The sequence below is a fragment of the Macrobrachium nipponense genome, chromosome 46 (genome assembly GCF_015104395.2).
Source record: "Macrobrachium nipponense isolate FS-2020 chromosome 46, ASM1510439v2, whole genome shotgun sequence".
NCBI classification, from domain to species: Eukaryota; Metazoa; Arthropoda; class Malacostraca; order Decapoda; family Palaemonidae; genus Macrobrachium; species Macrobrachium nipponense.
The window spans coordinates 11,681,252-11,693,671 of record NC_061106.1 but is presented as its reverse complement, the minus strand read 5'-3'; the positions used below and the strand labels follow the sequence as shown (position 1 = coordinate 11,693,671).

The following is a 12,420-nucleotide window of genomic DNA, read 5'->3' as shown; positions in this document are numbered from 1 at the left end:
AGAAACGTTAGGGTCTTCTGCCCTCAAAAGAAGCCAAGGCTCTTCCTCCAGATGAGTAAAACCCTCTGACAAGCCTTTCACAGTTAATGACCTGGGTTTTGGCTCTGGTGCCGCCTCCTCTTCCTCAATCATTTGTTGTTCAAGTTCTAGTAAGTCCTCTGCAGACAATTCCTCTCCATGGGAAGCCAGCAGCTCTGTTACTCATCAGGTTCAAGATCTAGTTGCAGCCTCTTGCTTAGCCCTACGATCTTCCTCGTCACAGTCTCGACGTCTTCTGCCTGGTCAAAGCCTTCAAAACTGTGCACAAACTGTGGACACAGTTTCCTCCAGGCCCCATTTAAAGTGGTCGTCTTCACCTCGTCCCAAGCACTTGCAATGTTCTTCACTGCATCTGCAATGTTGTAGCCCTTCCAGAATTGCTTCAGTGTCAACTCCTTGTTAGCTTCTATGGCCCTCAAAGCAAAACGTATGGTCCTTCTAAGGTAGTAAGCCTTGAAATTTGCTATTACTCCCTGGTCCATTGGCTGTATCAGCGATGTGGTATTGGGTGGGAGGTACACCACCTTCACATTAGGATGCATGTCGCTCAAATTTGAAGGGTGACCAGGGGCATTGTCCAGGACTAAGAGGGCCTTAAAAGGCAGACCTTCGAAGTTCAAATACCGCCCCCTGCTGGCACGAAAATGGTCATTGAAACCAATCTTCGAAGACCCATTAAGGTAACCCACGCCTTCTTGTTAGATTTCCAAATCACAGGGAGTTGACTCTTGAAAATGCCCTTGAAAGCCTGGGATTCTCGGCCAAATACACCAGCAAGGGCTTCAGTTTCAAATCACCACTTGCATTGGCCCCAAACAGCAAAGTCAGTCGCTCCTTTCCAGCTTTATGGCCAGGTGCTGACTTCTCCTCCTTGGAAAGGTACGTTCGATTTGGCATTCTTTTCCAAAATAATCCAGTCTCATCCACATTAAAGACTTGGTCAGCCGTGTAACCACCATCCTTAATTATCTCAGCCAAACCACCTGGAAAACTTTCTGCTGCTTCGCTATCAGCACTAGCAGCTTCACCTTGCAGCTTCACATTATGCAAATTTGCACGAGCCTTAAAACGGTTAAACCAACCTCTACTCGCGGAAAATTCACCACCAGCACTGCCTTCGCCAAACTTTTTCACTACTGCCTCATGCAGCGCTCTAGCCTTCTCCTGGATCACACTTAAGCTCACCGGAACACGTCGCTGGTTCTGGTCCTCCAGCCAGATCATGAGCAATTTCTCCATTTCAACAATGCTCTGGCTACGTTGCTTCTCGTTTATCACCGTTGACTTCATCGGTGCAGCATCCTTAACGTGCTTCAGAATACGTTCCTTATCCTTCACAATGGTTACCACCGTGGTCCTGCTCAAGCCTAAAGAACGGCCTATTTCGGTGTTAGTTTCTCCCTTCTCCGAACGCTTTATCACGTCATATTTGACCTCCATCGTGATGACCTTCCTCTTCTTGGATGAACTTATCATCGAGGAAGTACTTTGGCGTTTAGGAGCCATTGTAAATTAGCGAAAATGGCAAGGAATTTCAGCAACGTCTCAGCAACAAACCTAGTGGAATGCAGGCAGGCACGCGATTGAAGTGGCGTCCTTTCGTATTGTTACGCTTGGCGTCCTCGACCGTCCGAGGTCGTTGTTCGGTCATTTACCATACAGTTTAATAGCGTTAATTAATTTATGCACCTCCGCTCAAAAACTAGTTCTGCATATGAGGTATCGTTAAAAAGCATAACAAAACGTCGTAACCTTGGAATTTGTGTTGTAATCTAACCAGAAACTTAGTTTTTTTTAATTATGTACTGGAAACAAGCAATGATTTTTCATTATATTTGCGCTTTTGGACTGTTTTAAACTGCGCATCCCAAAGCTAGTGTATTCATTCGCCCGCAAACTAGTTCCGCATATGCGGCGTCAGTAAAAAAATTAAAAAAATACGAAAAAAAAAAAAGTGTCAAAAATCATCATAACCTCAAAATTTTTGTTGTAATGTAACCAAAAACATATTTTTATTATGTACTGTGCTAAACTATAAAGGATTTTTATCATAGCATGCGTTTTTTAAAGCGTCGTTACTCGGAGCGTCGGAAGCGTCAGCGTCGTAACCTCGGAACAAGCGTCGTAACCCAGGACGGAATTTCCATTGAATATTTAAGAAAAAGCGTCGTAACCTCGAAACGTCGTGAAGCCCCGGAAACCATTCGTAACCCGGGGACCGCCTGTAGAACTAGTAGCTGGATCACAACTCCCCGGGGTTTTACAATCGCCTTTTTCTAGTCGCAAAGGCTCCGGGGGGCTGGAGACCAGTTCTAGACGTAAGCGCACTGAACAAATTTGTAATGAAAGAGAAGTTCAGTATGGAGACATCTGCTTCAGTCCTTGCGGCTCTTTGCCAAGGAGATTGGATGGTATCTCTAGATCTCCAGGATGCCTATTTCCACGTCCCGATTCATCCTTCGTCGAAGAAGTACCTCCGTTTTATGATGGAGGGAAGGATCTATCAGTTCAGAGCCTTGTGTTTCGGCCTGTCCACAGCTCCTCAAGTTTTCACGAGCTTGATGAAGAATGTGGCGAGATGGCTTCACCTAAAGGGTATCAATATCTCTCTCTACCTAGACGACTGGCTCATCAGAGCCAGATCAGAGAGACAGTGTTTGGAGGACCTTACTTTGACCCTAGACCTGATAAAGTCTCTGGGATTGCTCGTAAACCTCGAGAAATCGCAACTGATCCCCAGCCAGAACATGGTCTATCTGGGGATTCAGATGGATTCTCGGGGTTTTCGAGTATTTCCGTCTCAAGAGAGACTCATAAGAAAGTTACGAGAAAGTCTCTCTATTCGTAGGGAAAGAAAACCACAGTTCGGCGAGGGAAGGTGGAGCCTTCTAGGACCATTCCTCGCCAGGGAACAGTTCTTCCTTCTAGGGACCCTTTCCTCGCTGGAACAGTTCTTTCCTCTAGGAAGACTTCATCTTCGTCCTCTTCAGTTCTTTCTAAAAAGAATGTGGAACTGGAAGACAGGACTACTCTCGGACTTGTTTCCCATTCCGTTAGAGATAAAACATCACTTGGAATGGTGGTTACCCCCATTACAGGAAAACAGAGGGATATCCCTGGAAATTCGGAACCCAAGCCTAGTGTTGTTTTCAGATGCATCGGAGACGGGTTGGGGAGCAACCTTGGGGCCGAGAGAAGTGTCAGGCACCTGGACAGCAGATCAGGTGTCCTGGCACATCAACTGCAAAGAGCTCTTAGCTGTTCACCTGGCTCTAAAGAGCTTCGAGTCTATAGTCAGAAACGGAGTAGTCCAGGTAAACTCGGACAACACCACCGCTCTGGCTTATATTTGGAATCAAGGAGGGACGCACTCGTTCTTCCTCTACGAGCTGGCAAGAGACCTTCTCGTATGGGCATTTCAAAGGAACATCTCCCTCTTGACAAGATTTGTTCAGGGAGAGAGGAACGTGAGAGCGGACAGGCTGATCAGGAGGAACCAGGTCCTTCACACAGAATGGACCCTCCACTCAGAAGTGTGTCAGAGTCTCTGGTCTCTTTGGGGGAAACCTCATGTAGACCTGTTCGCCACGTTCCTCTCCAAGAGAATAGAAGTCTTTTGCTCGGTGGTAGAAGACCCCAGAGCATTAGCAGTAGACGCCTTCCTACTAGACTGGTCGAACCTAGAGGTTTACGCATTTCCCCCATTCAAGATTCTGGGGCAAGTGCTCAGAAAGTTTGTGGCCTCGAAGGGGACGAAAATGACACTGATAGCCCCTTTTTGGCCAGCGCACGATTGGTTCACAGAGGTAGTGGAGTGGAAGTTGGACTTCCCCAGATCCCTTCCAAGAAGGACGGATTTGCTCAAACAACCCCACTTCGAGAGGTATCATCAAAACCTCCCCGCTCTCGCTCTGACTGCCTTTCGACTATCGAAAGACTTGTCAGAGCGAGGGCCTTTTCTCGCAAGGCTGCAAGCGCAATCGCTAGAGCCCGCAGATCTTCTACAATGCGAGTATATCAATCAAAGTGGGAGGTGTTTAGATGGTGAAGGTCGAAGAAGCTGTCCTCCTCCAGTACCTCTGTGACCGAAATTGCTGATTTCCTTCTGTTCCTGAGGGAGGAATCACACCTTTCTGTATCGACCATAAAGGGATACAGGAGTATGCTTTCGGCCGTATTCAGGAATAGAGGCTTAGATCTTGCAGACAATAAGGATCTGCACGATCTAATTAGGTCCTTTGAGACTTCAAAGTCTAAGGAACCAAGTCCTCCTAGTTGGAATCTAGACGTAGTCCTAAAATTTTTGACTTCGAAAAGGTTCGAACCTCCCCATCTTGCCTCTTTTCGAGATGTCACAAGAAAGTGTTTGTTTCTTTTGTCTCTCGCAACAGCCAAAAGAGTTAGTGAACTGCACGCCCTAGATGCTAGGGTGGGTTTTAAAGGAGACTCAGCCATCTGTTCGTTTAAGGCGCTGTTTCTAGCGAAGAACGAAAATCCTTCGAAACCCTGGCCCAGGAGCTTCGAAGTAAAAGGCTTGTCCAACCTGGTAGGTAGAGAGACAGAAAGGTCTCTTTGCCCGGTGAGAGCACTAAAGTTCTACCTGGATAAGAAGCTGATGGGAGGTTCTAAACAAGGTCTATGGTGCTCCGTGAAAGATCCAGCAAGACCTATGTCTAAGAATGCTTTAGCCTTCTTTGTTAGAAGCGTCATAACAGAGGCACATAAGATCTGTCCTGATGACTCCTTTAAACTTTTGAGAGTAAGAGCTCATGAAGTTAGAGCAGTCGCGACGTCTCTCTCTTTTCAAAGGAATATGTCGCTAAAGAATATCTTGGAAGCGACTTATTGGAGGTGCAATTCGGTCTTTGCATCTCACTATTTGAAAGACGTTCGTGTGACTTATGAGAAATGTTTTTCTCTAAGTCCGTTTGTGTCAGCGGATACGATCCTGGGTATGGGAGCGAGCACCGATCCTTAATTATTCATGTGTACCTTCTAGTTAGATATGTTCTTGACTTCCTGCTGGCAAAAGTGCTAGATGTCGCACAGGCGGCCGTTCACTATTGCTCAGTAAGGAACTCTTGTGATATCTTCTTAGAAGAGTATAATTTTTTTTTGAAATTACTGTGTGCATGTTTACTGTGTTATTCGAGTTCTGGTTGTTTGTGAAGAGTTGGGGGATAACTCTTAACAATCTTTAGTACTAACATGGTGGTTAGGATCAGGTGATTGGGATCGGTTGTGTGCTCCTTTATAAGGTGTGTTGTCATATAAGTGGATCAGCACCCATTGACAAATACCAGTTAGGCTCTGCCGAGTAAGTGGATAAGACCCCATCGGCAGACTCACAAGAACTCTTGGCCATAGATCAAATATCTCGCTAAGGCTCTTGAGGTGATGCAGACTCCTGGGCAGCAGCCATGAAGTCTTCCGCCTATCAGGTAGGAACCAAGGTCTATAAATACCTACAACATATGTTGTTTACCTGTCTATTTCAGTAGTTAGCTGTCTCTTACCCTCCACCAAAGGGTGCCAATCAGCTAAGTATATATCTGACAGGGAAGTTGAATGTATGAAAATGATATTGTTATGATACAATAAAGTTTCATACATACTTACCTGGCAGATATATACGATTAATGGCCCACCCAGCCTCCCCGCAGGAGACAGGTGGAAGAGAGAAAATATGATAGAAAATGGGAATGGTTCCTAGTCCTGTCACCCAGGGCAGGGCGTAGATCACCTGACCTACCTGTAGCAGTGGCGCGAAATCTGAAATTTCTGTCGGGGGGTGGGACGACGGAGTCCATAGCTAAGTATATATCTGCCAGGTAAGTATGTATGAAACTTTATTGTATCATAACAATATCATTTTTTAATGGAGAAATAGTGATAGTAAGTCATTTCTCGGATTACATATGGAAACATTTTCTTCAAGGATCCTAGCACTTGACCTCATAGCATAAATCCTAAATACTACTACTACTACTACTACACTATAGTGGTCCCCCCCATATCATGGGGAATGCATACCAGAACCCACCCGCGAATGTTTAGAATCCACGAATAGTTAGAACCCCTATAAAAACACTGAAAACGGCCTATTTTGGTAGGTAAAACTCAAGAAAACCCCACTAAACATTTTTTTACTGTGTTTATTAATAGTTTTATCACAAAAAGTGCAATTTATTATGAAACTGACAAAAAACCAGAAATTTGTTGATATTTTTCATAAAAAGATATGAATAGGCCAATTTCCCCCGAATAATGGTTAGATATGGTCCAGGGAGAAATCCGCGAATCCGAGAGTCCGCAAATCAGGAGAACGCGAATACGGGGCCCCACTGTACTAAAAAGTGTAAACAAGGAGTATTGGTTGTATTTCATTGTTGCCAGAGGTTGAGACTTTTTCACGAATAGCCAATTATCCATCGGGAGGAGGCAAGTTAATGACGTCATACGTTACGTATTATATCTTCGAAAGACAATGTCTACAAGAAGTCGGTGTTACTCTTATAATTAACAGAATTATGCAACTTTCACAATACAGAATACAGTAAATAATTAGGTAGGGATGTAAGATACCCTGTGACAAAGTGCCATTTTTGTCAGGTACGTTGATAAAATTTTTATTCCAGGAAAACACTGGGACACCAGCTGTGAATCTCATAGTAGGTTCATTTATTTTATGGTAAGATACAAATGAAAGGCTCAATAATTTTAATATTTATTTTGCATGATTGACAAGTGTTTCTGGGCTTCTGTCAGTTATGAATTAATGACTGATAACTTCTTTTTCCAGGCTTTTTGTTTATTATACTGATTGTCCAGAGGGCCCTGTTTTACCAGGAGCTCATTCTATTGAACGCTATCTAATTGAAGAACACTTACACAACATCATCAAAGAATATCACCTGGAAAGGAAGCAGTGGTAAGTCATAGTCAGTTTTTTCATTTTATAGAGTAGATTTTGCAATTACTTTGTAGTAAGTCTTTGTTTTTCCAAAAAAAAAAAAAACTCTGCTGGAAAAAACAATGTTTTGACCAACTAAGAATTTATATTAGTTTTAGGTATTTTTATTTTTAGATTTAAAGTCTGTTTTTTTTTATTCTGATGAAGCATGATAAATTTCAATTTGTTCATGAAACTTACCTGACAGATATATATATAGCTGTATTCTCTGAAGTCCGACAGAATTTCAAAATTCGCGGCACACGCAGTGGGCGGAGGCCAGGTGGTAGTACCCATTCCCGCCGCTGGAAGGCGGATATCAGGAACCATTCCCATTTTCTATTCATATTTTTTTCTGTCGCCGGTCGGTAAACAACTGTTTTACAGACCTACGCCTAGGATTTTGAAACTTCATTAGCCGCTTAAGTATCCTAATTATTCTTTCGATTATTGACTTGGATTTGTGGCTAGGCATACGCTATCATAAGTTTTAAATTTTTCATTGCATATGATGTCTGAAGCTAGTTAGCCTAGTTTCAGACTTTGTTGTCTGCATGGGGTAAGGTGAGGCTACCGGAACTTTCGGTAGACCTCGCTTAGTATATATGACGGTTTACATGTTTTCTTTGCATAAAGATCAATGTAATTGTGTAATGTGTGACTGATTACGGAAGAAGTAGGATTCATGTACGCATTTTAGAGCGTGTTAGAATCAGGAGTTTTCCTCCACAGTAAACAGAAGTTAGAAATAATGAACCTTAACCTCCTGTAGGATTTATTTTGCCTAACCCTGTGGTATGGCTTACGGGCCTAGAAGAAGTGTCTGCTAGAGGATTACATCAAGTAATCTTAGACAAAAGTGCTCGCTCTCCAATCAGTGTTGTGAAGTGTAGTGCCCCTTGTGTTGTGGAGGGGCGTCAGATCGGCCCATAATGCCTCTAGGCCTGGACCTCTGTCGGACTCCCAGGACTCAGGGAGAGGGCATGTCGAAAGCCGCAAGAGGGTTACGGGGGCTCCCCACCGATCTTGCGTCCCTTCGGCAGGACCTGTTGAGCGTTCCCAGGCTGACTAAAGATCGTGCACGTGCACGAATCTTGAAGGATTGCTTCTCGTCCTCCGAGGCGTCCTCCCCGCGCAAGGGTTGAGCACTCGGAAGGACTCGCGCCCTCTAAGAAGCTTTAGAGAAGAGGACGCTTCACGTCCTCTCTCTCGTCAGGAGGGAACGTCAGATCGGCCCCATAATGCCTCTAGGCCTAGACCTCTGTCGGACTCCCAGGAAACCAGGGAGAGGGCTGTCAAAGCCAAGAAGGAGGGTTAGGGGTTTTTCACCGCTGATCTGGCTTCCTTTCGGCAGGTCCTGTTTGTCGCTTCCCAGGCTGCCGAAGATCGAGCACGTGCACGAATCTTGAAGGTTTGCTTCTCGCCTCCGAGGCGTCCTCCCCACACAGGGGTTGGAGCTCTCGGAAGGACTCTCGCCCCGACCTCTTAAGAAGCTTAGAGAAGAGGACGCTTCACGTCCTCTCTCTCGTCACGAGAGGATGAAAGAGTCCTGTGCCCTGTCAGGGCTCTCAAATTTATTTACATAAACGAAGGAAGTAAGAGGTCCTTCGGGTAATTTATGGTGCTCAGGAAGAGACCACATCTACCCTTTTCGAAGAATGCACTGGCTCTTTTCCTAAGGGACATTATTAAGGAGGCTCATTCTTTAGGACCCTTTATCTTGCCAGAAGAGTGATTTGAGCCTCCTGCGAGTGAACGCTCATTTATACATTATTAAGGAGGCTCATTCATCTTGCCAGAAGAGTGATTTGAGCCTCCTGCGAGGTGAACAGCTCATGAAGTTAGAGCTGTTTCAACCTCGCTAGCATTCCAAAAGAATAGGTGGTAATCAAGGACATTCTTGATTCCCCACCCTTTTGGAGGAGCAACTCAGTATTCGTCTCCTCTCCTCATGGCGCTCCGTATGTTATGTAACGTTCGCTTTACTTCGAAAAAGGATGTTGTTCAAGCTGATAAGTTTTTGAACGTCCGGCAAGCTGCTTTGCACAGTCAAACAACTTATGTCTCTGGTTCGGCATAAGAAGGGCAATTTAGATGTGAGGAAGCTTTTGAGGTGCTCGACGTCCTACAAGTAGAGACGTTCTCCAGGACGCTCGGCAAGCACCTTGCGAGGGTGTCTTTTGGACTCGGCGTTCCTTTGCTGAGTGTGTTTCTGAGATGTTCTTTTGCATTACTAAGACGCAAGTTGTCGCCACAGGCGGCCACTGTCTTTGTAAGAAGGTATGAAGGTCTTTAAGGCCCGTCTTGAAGACGAAAGCCGTACGTCTTTCCTTTAGTGTTCACACATTCAGGAGCAGCGTGCGGCTCTCCATGGAGACTCGCATGAGGACGTCCCTTGAAAATATTCAACGTCCTACGCAAAACGCGGTACGTCATAACATTGAGATGTTGGCAAGGTCGCTCGCCAGGACGCCTCTTGGCGGGCCTTGCATGCATCAGGGCGCTCAACGAGATCGGGACGCTAAGCAGGGACGCTTTTGAGGGGACGCTCAGCAGGACGCTCGGCAGGACGCTTATGAGGACGCTTTTGTGGACATTCGCCAGGACGCTTCGGTGGAAGCTCGGCAGGACGCTTTACGAGAGAAAAAGACTTGTAGACGGCGTCTTATTGCTGTTCAGGACGTTTCTTGGGACGCTTGACGCTTTTTAAACGCTCGTCAAGAGGAGGTTTTTCAGGACTCTCCACAGGACATTCCTTTTTAAAAAAAAAAAAAAAAAAAAAAAAAAAAAAAAAAAAAAAAAAAAAAAAAAAAAAGTTTAAAAAAAAAAAAAAAAAAAAAAAAAAAAAAAAAAAAAAAAAAAAAAAAAAAAAGGATTCGGAGTTAGCGGAGAGACATACCCGAATTTTTTCTTCGATCCCTCCTGCCTCTTCATCGATTTCTCTGAGAATCGGGAAGATTATATACTCGGATTCCTGGGTGACTTTCGGTCATGTTACAAGGGTTTTCCCCTATTAGCAAAGTGCTAATTGTTTTGTCTAGTAAGGGACGTTTTCCCCATTGTCAAGATACTTAACGTTTTGTCTTTTAAGTGGGGGGCCCCTCATAAATGGGGTAGTTCTCATTGACATAGATTTTAGCGTTTTTATCGTTTAAGCGGATAAACTCTCATTAACAAATTTCGGAAGAGCTCTCATACATTTTCAGAGCTCATCGGGAGTAAGAAAAAGACTTGTAGACTAGACCCAGGAAGTCTATGTCCAATATCATAGAACATTGAACTGGTCCTTTTCGATCCTCGGTTCTCACTTGATGGTCTCTATTCGAATATTACTCCCTTCTCTTGGCAAAGAGTCAAGGAGTTCTTTTAAAAAGTCTCATTCATTAGAACGTGGACAGTCGTTTTCCTTTCTTTCTCTTTTTCTCGTCGAGGAAAGATGTAGTAAGATAATTCGATGTTCAAATTACTACAATACTTACGTAGTTTATCTTTGCGTCATTTTGCTAACGATGGGTCAAGTCAATATACGCATATCGTAATTTACCTCTACGGATAGAAGCCGAAAGAACTGTTGTTCCTAATGTATTTAATTGACACTTCCCTTCAACCTTCCAAGAGTTTTCGGAGTAAGAACAACTCTAAGGTATTGTTACGACAACACCAACTCAGCTTCTGTATTTAGCGAATTCTGTTTCGTTTAAATATGCCTGCTTGAGAGTTTCCTTTTGCTCGACAATATCATACCTATTCCTTCGTAAAGGGAGTAGCTGGCAACTCAGGCAGTTAGTGCGAGACGATGAATGAAAAAGGCTGCTGTTACTGTGATCTACACAGTACCGGCTAGCTCTGTGCATGCGCAGTTGGTTATGTCTCTCTCCCTGCGGGAATGGCTGACTAGCCGTCTCTCTGCCCTACAATCATGGATTTTAGCCTCGGGTTGAGGAAATTTCTAGTAATCATGAATGAGCATGCCTTCCGTTTACTTAGAAAATTTCAACAAGATATCAATTATACCTGTTCGGGTGCGGTTTTACCGCACTGTAACAGAATTCTGTACGAGTCTACCGCGGCACTATAATAATGCTCTCCTGCTTATGCAAAGCGCAGCCTTATTTAGGGAAGGAAGCAGGCTGAGTGAGGGAATGGATGAGTTTGCTGGGGACCATTTCCTCGCTGGAGAAGCTTGTTTTCCCTGAATAAAACCAGCAATTCAGACCTCTACGTTTTTCCTCACGGAGAAATTGGAATAACATCAAAGATCTAGTAATAATTCTAATTTTCTCTCAACGGCTTGAGGATCACCTCAGGTGATAGCGAGAGGGTACCAGACATCCGAACAGAGGAACAGATGTCCGGGCACATTGTCTGAAAGAATTGGAAGCCAATTTGGTCGGCTCTCCAGTTCCTAGAAGAGTGAGTTTTGATCGAGTGGTCCAAATCATCTCGGATAATTTCTCAGCTCTCTCATAGCTCAAGAAGAGAGAGTTGGTTATGGGCTTCGGCACGGAACGTAAACGATCCTCAAGAGGTTAGTTAAACTAGTGCACGTCCGTGCGGGTCTTCTCGATCGAAGGCAGCAACTACTGACGTCTGAGTAATCCTCACTTAGAAGTATGTCGTAAGTGAGGAGAGACTGAGGGCGTCCTTTCGTTAAGTTTTCGTAATATTGAAGACGAAGGAGCTTCCTCTTAAGTTGTTCCCTTATTCATGATCCTAGAGGATTAGCATTAGTCGCCACCATGTTGGCCTTTAAGAGGTTGGATTCACAGAGGTCATGTAATTCAAGAGAATTGTCCAAAGACCCTTCCCGAGAGAATCGGTGTAATCTAACATCGTCACTTAGGTGAAGTATCTAATATCTCTCCTCTCTGAGTCTGAAGGCGTTCAGACTATCGAGAAGCGATAAGATCTTCAAGATTAATGGCAGTCTCTTGGCCAAGGCAAAGCAGTGCTGCCTATTTCAGTGTTCAATCGGAGGGGGCCGTTTCTGGAGATAGTGAAGGGAAAATGACTGTTCTCCACCTCGACCTCTGTGAATTTCTTTATGGTTCTATCTTTCCGTCTGAAGTATGAGATAAGCTAGAAGTCTTAACTATTGTAGAATATGCAAATATGTTGTTACGGCCTCTAGGCTCAGAGATTCTTTCTGTCAAACAACAAAGCTTCACGATCTTTGAGGTCTGTGGAGATTTTGAAATTCTCTGGATCGAAGGTTCCGGCATGGAACTTAGACGTAGTCTGAGTTTCTGATGCCCAAGAGCATTTCGAACCTACATTTCTGCGAACTTAATACACGTGACCAGAAAGGCTAACATTCTAACCGCTCTAGCCACGGCAAAGAGGGTTAGTGAGGTTTTAGCCATCATCAGAGGTTTTGGCTTTAAAGACATAATGCGGTCCTGTCCTCTAAGCCTTCCGTTCTTGGTAAG

At 44.4% G+C, this 12,420-nt stretch overlaps 1 protein-coding gene across 1 annotated transcript in view; it reads left to right on the top strand.

The window, feature by feature from the left end:
• Window positions 1–12,420, top strand: part of LOC135214751 (nuclear cap-binding protein subunit 1-like) — a 365,385-nt gene that overhangs the window by 95,217 nt on the left and 257,748 nt on the right.